Source organism: Pongo abelii, chromosome 13 (genome assembly GCF_028885655.2).
Source record: "Pongo abelii isolate AG06213 chromosome 13, NHGRI_mPonAbe1-v2.0_pri, whole genome shotgun sequence".
Taxonomy (NCBI): Eukaryota; Metazoa; Chordata; class Mammalia; order Primates; family Hominidae; genus Pongo; species Pongo abelii.
Window position 1 is genome coordinate 54,273,388 of NC_071998.2, and position 6,726 is coordinate 54,280,113.

The 6,726-nt window shown below is 40.8% G+C and overlaps 1 pseudogene; it reads left to right on the forward strand.

The window, feature by feature from the left end:
* The first annotated feature begins 4,403 nt into the window (after nt 1-4,403).
* Nucleotides 4,404-4,501, forward strand: LOC112135110 (U6 spliceosomal RNA; annotated as a pseudogene).
* Nucleotides 4,502-6,726: the final 2,225 nt, after the last annotated feature.

Sequence of the window (6,726 nt, forward strand, 5' to 3'; positions counted from 1 at the left end):
GCCTCCAGCTCTCTACTGCTTTGGGTCATACATGGATCTTTCAGAAAGACAGTGATCTAAACCCTGTCCCAGTGGAGTCCAAGGAAGGTAGAAAGTTAGGATAAGGAGAGGTAGCCCCATTGTATAGGATGAGTATCTGTCCTGTCCCACAGTGGACTACTGGGTGGGGAAGAGCCATCACCAACTCTGGATCTTCCAGCCTGAGAGAAAGGTGATTTCCTGACTCCCTTGAGTTTTCCCCCTCTTCAGAGGGTCACCACAGATATCTATATGAGGCCAGAGAGACTGGGCACTCCCATGGGTATAAGCATATAAATGCTGCTTGCAGTTTATGAAGTTTATCAAGCACCACTGGGCATGATGGTGTGTGCCCATAGTCTCAGCTATCTGGGAGGCAGAGGCAAGAGTATCACTTGAGCTTAGAAGTTTGAGGCTACAATGAGATATGAATGCTCCACTGCACTACAGCTTGGAAGGCTGAGCAAGACCCTGTTTAAAAAAAAAAAAAGACTTTTATCAAGTACCTAACATATAAAAACAATATCTGGGTTTGGACTGCCACAAAGTCTACTTATGCTGTTTCCTGCATATAGTGCAAAGTATTGCAGCCTATGCATATTATGAATGATCGCTCTCAATACGTAGAAGTGATTGCATACTTCAGCTGCAGCTGCTGCTTTCCCCCTCCAACTTTATTCTCCACAATTTGGAATGTTTCAGAGATCTTCAAACATGTCATGATCTTTCAGGCATCTATACATGTCCGTGGTTCCCTCTACCTCAAATGTCTCTCTTTTCTCCTCTGCCAGAAATTTTTTATTAGTCTGGGTTTTAGCCCATTGCAGCACATAGTATTTGTTCAGGAAGTGTTGATGGAATGAAAGAAACAATGAATAATTCCCTTCTCCACTGTCTTAGAGCATTCTATATGTGTCACTCATTTTATTTATCACACTGTGTTGCCTCTTACCTATCTACCACAGATTCTTGATGTCTAGCACTGCTGCCTGCCAGAATAAACCAATAGAAGAGTGCCTGAAATATAGCAGATGTTCAACAAATTAATGTTGAATTGATCTGAACTGTTCAATCCCTCTTGGACATCTGCTTATTCACTGCACTTGGGCACCTGTATGTCTGTGTGCGGTGCAGTCTGTGTGTCTTTCCTCAAATGCAGGTGTTTTTGTAATATGGCTTTCTGGCTTGACATGATGTGATTGTCCTGGGCAGAAGTCAGCATACTTCCAGTGTCCAGGACTAAGAAGTATATTTAGCTGGTTATTTTGATTTAGATTCTTCTCTTGAACTCTAAATTTTTAGTTAGTTCAAGATCCAAGAACCTTTGGAAATGCAGACTCTACAGGACCATATTTCACCAACATGAGCTTTTTAGTTACAGCAGCCTTTGGAAGTCCCATGTGGCTCTATGCACTGTGGGATGTCCAGGCAAAATGAATCCCCATCCCTCACAACCTACGAGTTCTGGGCTGTAAGTCATGTCAGTACCCCCTACATTTGTATAGGAGGGAAATCCAGTACTTCCTTGAAGGGGAAGAGACATTCATGAATGAGCAACCTAGATGAAGGCAGGATAGCAGAGCTGTTAGGAGAATTGATTTCGAAATTAGCCCTGAGGTTGAATCTCATCTCTACCCTTTGTCAGATGTGCAACTTTAGACAAGTTACTGAACTGCTCTTAGCCTCAAATAATACCTATGTCACAGGGTTTTCCTAATGATTCAGTGAGTTAATGCACATCAAACATGCAGCTCAGAGTACGTACTCAGTAGCTGCTGAGTCATTCATCCAATTCAGGCTTACGGAGGCTGTGGCACCTCAGTCGACTTAAGTGCTCTTACTTTGATTTTGTATATAGAATCCCCTTAAAATCAGCAATTGTTGGTACCCCCACCCTAAGCCCTTTTCTTCACTTTCTGACTTCTTGAAAAATCTAAGAGCTTACTTAGCTTTTCCAAATGTGTGATCTGGAGCATCTCTTCTGTTCTAGGAGCAGCTTACAACCCCAAAACTATCTAACGTCATTTGGAATGTTTTTGGCTATTATTATTTCAAATACTTTTCCTGCTTTATTCTTACTCTCTTTCTTCTGGGACTCCAATTACATATATTTTAGATGATTTTATATTGTACTATGAATTCTGGAGGCTGTTTTATTTTTTGTCCACTTTATTTATTTTTATTATTATTATTTTTTTTGAGATGGAGTCTCGCTCCGTCACCCAAGCTGGAGTGCAGTGGCGCCATCTCGGCTCACTGCAACCTCCGCCTCCCAGATTCAAGCCATTCTCCTGCCTCAGCCTCCTGAGTAGCTGGGATTACAGGCACACGCCACCATGCCTGGTTAATTTTTGTATTTTTAGTAGAGACAGGGTTTCACCAGTTGGTCAGGATGCTCTCGAACTCCTGACCTCATGATCCGCCCACCTCGGCCTCCCAAAGTGCTGGGATTAGATTACAGGCATGAGCCACCACACCTGGCCCTGCCTCTCTACTCTTAAGATAAACCCTGGAGGTAAAGCTAACCAGGGAAATTTCTCCCAAGAAGAGGATGGCATCCTTGATGTGAACAGCTTTTCCCAAGTTCACAGATTAAGACTCATTTCTATTATCATGAAACTCTTATCTTTTAATATTTTTTGCTTGCTTATTCCTCTATGAACATAGAAGTGGAAAAGCGGTCTGTTATGTGCACTTATTGGTACACTTTTATTTGTGAAGGAGTTTGTAGCCAGTCTTACACATGGATAACCTTATACTTTGATAGATAAAAGACGAAGGCTGAATGCAGGTAAGAAACTTTAATGGTACATGGGTTGCCTCATAGTCAGTCAAAAACAAAACATTGGTTCACTCCTTTTAACCCACATCATGGGTTAAAGAGAACATTTCCAGAAGGCATTCACTCTTCTAAAAGGGCATCATTTGTTAGGTTGTTTTTCCACAGTTTAAAATAAAAGAAGCAATGATTAGAAATGTATCCCTCATGATAGATTCTATAACAAATTCTGCTGTAAAGGCTACAGTTACACAACAGACTTTTAAATTCTCTTGTGAAAGTTATGTTAAATAATAGAATTAGCTAAACAGAAAAGTACCTGCACAGCTGCTGACAATTTTGGCCTATGGGGAAATACATCAAATGAAGATTATAGAAATTCAGTGGTAGGGGATTGATGAAGAAATTGCTTAGTCAAGTGAGTAAACTCTTTACCTAGCTCATTCTTTGATCTATTTAATTTTAGGAGGTTTAGTTTATGGGGACCCTGGATAAGGAGCATACTCCAAACTCTTGGTATTATCCTCCCAATAGTCATAGTAATAGTCTCCCTGCTGCACTGTATTCTCTCAAAGATTTTAAATGCTTGCATGCAGCCATCTCTAGAATGTCATATAGTCTATCTCCAATTTGAACGACAAGAGCTGAAAGAAATGTGCAACCATGAGGACACCGTAACCTATGAATGACATGCTGAAATCGGAAACCCAAAATGATGGTAACTGAGAGTGGCGCTAAGGCCGAAAGTTTTGGTCACACTCTCACCTAAGTAAGAACCTGACCAAGAAAAGGGGGAATTAAAAAAATTCTGGGAGGCCATTGTTTTGGATTGAGCTCATACACTAGGCCCCAACAAACCAAACCAAAATGGAATTGCTCGTGCTAAGACTTTAAGGAAACACATAGATTCTAGAACAGTCCAGGTTTTGGTTTTTTCCTCCTGCAAATCTCTATAACAAACATTTCTGACAGCGTAGGTATCCACTCCCTGAAGTTCCCATTAAATCTTTTAACCAAATTCATTTCCTGTTGGCTAGAGACCATCAAGCTTCAGATGATCATGCAACAAAAGTTCCAGCCAGTTCCAGGTGAAGACACCACCCCTGGCCATTAAGGAGCTACCCTGCCTCCAAAAGACAGCGTAGGGTGAGAGTTCTGTGATCCTCAACAGGGACTATGCCCCCAGCCAACATGAAGCAGTTACAGAAAAAAAGACCATCGGTCCCTCTGACTCTCATAAAATTTATGGGGATCACATCTCTCAGTTGAGAGATGAGGCAGGAAAATAGGGTCTGGAGGCAGGGAACAATAAGGCCAATTCACACTTTAGCTATGACAGGAAATATCCTCTGCATTGGGAATAGAGCCAAGTAAATGACTTTGTAACTTTATTTCGTCCTTTCCATTTACATAGGGCATACCCCAAGTAACCAATGGTATCCTCTAGGGGGTATTTCAACTCCCAAAAATTCTGTAACGGGAACTTTTAGCTCCTATGCTCAGGCCTGCTCCCACACCGTGGAGTACTTTCATTTTCAATAAAACCCTTCTTTGTGTGTTTTGTCCAATTCTTTGTTCAACATGCCAAGAATCTGTACACCTTCCACTGTTAACACATATACTAAAATTGGAATGATACAGAGATGATTAACATGCTCCTTGCACAAGGATAACATGCAAATTTGTGAAGTGTTTCATTTAAAAAAATTATAATTTTTTTAAAAGGAAAAGAAAATGAAGAAAAACTAATAAAAATAAAAACAAAAATAAAAATATTCCTGGCTACACACAAAAGATTTGACTATGAAAATGTTCATTGCAGCCCTATAATACACATATATAGACACAATTTTTATTATTATAATGAGATAACTGTAATATAGCTTAGTAACCAAAGCTCCTGAGTAGGGTGAGTAGAGGAGATTCTGTTTTTATTCTCTATTGTTTTTCTCCCTTAATTTCTACTGTGGACATGTGCTGTTACAATAAAGAGAATAATCCAAATAAAGCATTTACAGAAGGGATAAATTCCTCACCCCAGAGGTAGTTTGTCACTGGTTGGCCGTGAGTTATGAGGCAGCAAAGATGCCATAAATAGATGGGAATAGGGATCTCAATATATTTCTTTGTGTTCTGAAGCATTCTCTGCTAAGTGTTGCATGATTGGTACAGATGGTAAGTGGTACAGGAGATATGAATCTCTCTCTAGATGAGCTCAGGGTTGGGGTGAGCCTTGTGGACCAGGAAAAAGAATGGCATTTTCTCTTCTTTTTCTCTTTTCTTTTCTCTTTTCTTTTCTTTCTTTCTTTCGTCTCTTTCTTTCGTCTCTTTCTGTCTCTTTCTTTCTTTCTTTTTTTTTTTTTTTTTTTGAGATGGAGTTTCGCTCTTGTCGCCCAGGCTGGAGTGCAATGGTGTGATCTCAGCTCACTGAAACCTCCGCCTCCTGGGTTCAAGCATTTCTCCTGCCTCGGCCTCCCGAGTAGCTGGGATAACAGGTGCCCATCACCATACCTGGCTAATTTTTGTATTTTTTAGTAGAGACAGGGTTATGCCATGTTGGCCAAGCTGGTCTCGAACTCCTGACCTCAGGTGATCCACCTGCCTCAGGCTCCCAAAGTGTTGGGATTATAGGCGTGAGCCACTGTGCCTGGCCAAGAACTGTATTTTCTAGAAGCCCAGGCTAAGTCTGAGGTTCATGGAGTCTAACATCTATATTGCTTGGAAAATGCAGCTTTTGGATTTTAGGTATCAACTTCTATCTTTGGGGTTGGGAAAATCCTTGAAATTTTTAGCTGCAGAGGGAATCCACGAAGAAACGGAATGTGGGAAATCCAAGGGAATGCAGAAACAGTCCTGCAGGCAAACTGCAACCCATGAGATCCTAGCTGCTAACAGTTCACTGTGTACAGTAAACTGTTCTGAGGAGTGTTAGATTTTTCCTTTTTTTAAGAAATTCAAAACACACTTCAAAATATATTTCTCCATTATTGTTTTACAAGCAACTTCTAAAAGGCTGAGGCATCTGCCCTTGGTTTCTGCTCCTCTGTTGGGCAACATTATGAAGCTGGTATAGCTGAGTGCTGACAGGTGAGTTGAAATTGTGACAATGACAGGACCCAACGTTGTGCAACAGTGTCTGGCTCCAGGTTCCCAGTTTGGATCTCAAGGAAAGGAAAGTCTTCTATCTAATATGTTTTGGATGTGTTCAGGGGGCTGGAGGTTGAGTGGGTGGGGATTGGAAGACATGGGAGCATAGGAAGAGGGAGACACATGACTCTGTGGATATTAACCAGCTGGTGAAGGAAATTGTTCAAAAGGAAATGGGATTTATTACCTAGCCCTTGAATAAGCAGTAAGCTGGGAGACCATGATTTAGGTTAGGGGTAAGGCAGTGGGTGGCATCTTGCTGTCCAGGGAATAAATTAGAGTCATAAATATATATACATATATATAAAGGAAAGAGGTTTTATATATATTATCTAAAGGAAAGAAGTAAGGAAGAAAAGAGAAGGAAGGAAGGGAGGGAAAGAAAAAGAAAGAGAAAAACAATTTAAATGCCATTGGCAAACAATCAACCATGAGTAATAGTCCTTGTTAAAGAACACAAAGCTGATATTGACAACTTAGAAAATAAACTTTTATCTTCATTTGGAATTTCTAAAAAGTTTTTTTTTCCAATGAAGGTGAGTCCTGGCTAACTGAACAGTATTATCTAAAAAGTAGTTCTGTTTTCCCACCTCTGGCAGCACTGCTGTTGTTTCAAAAGATCCCTCCATGATGGAAACCCCTTATAAGGTCCAGCACCCTGTGTTCACCACCAGTGTGCTCCACAAAGTGAGCAGGAGGAAAACCTGTACACCTCATTGGCACGATCTGTGTACAGTATGCTGGGCAGTAACTGGTTAACCCCCAAAGGCCACAACTTTTTC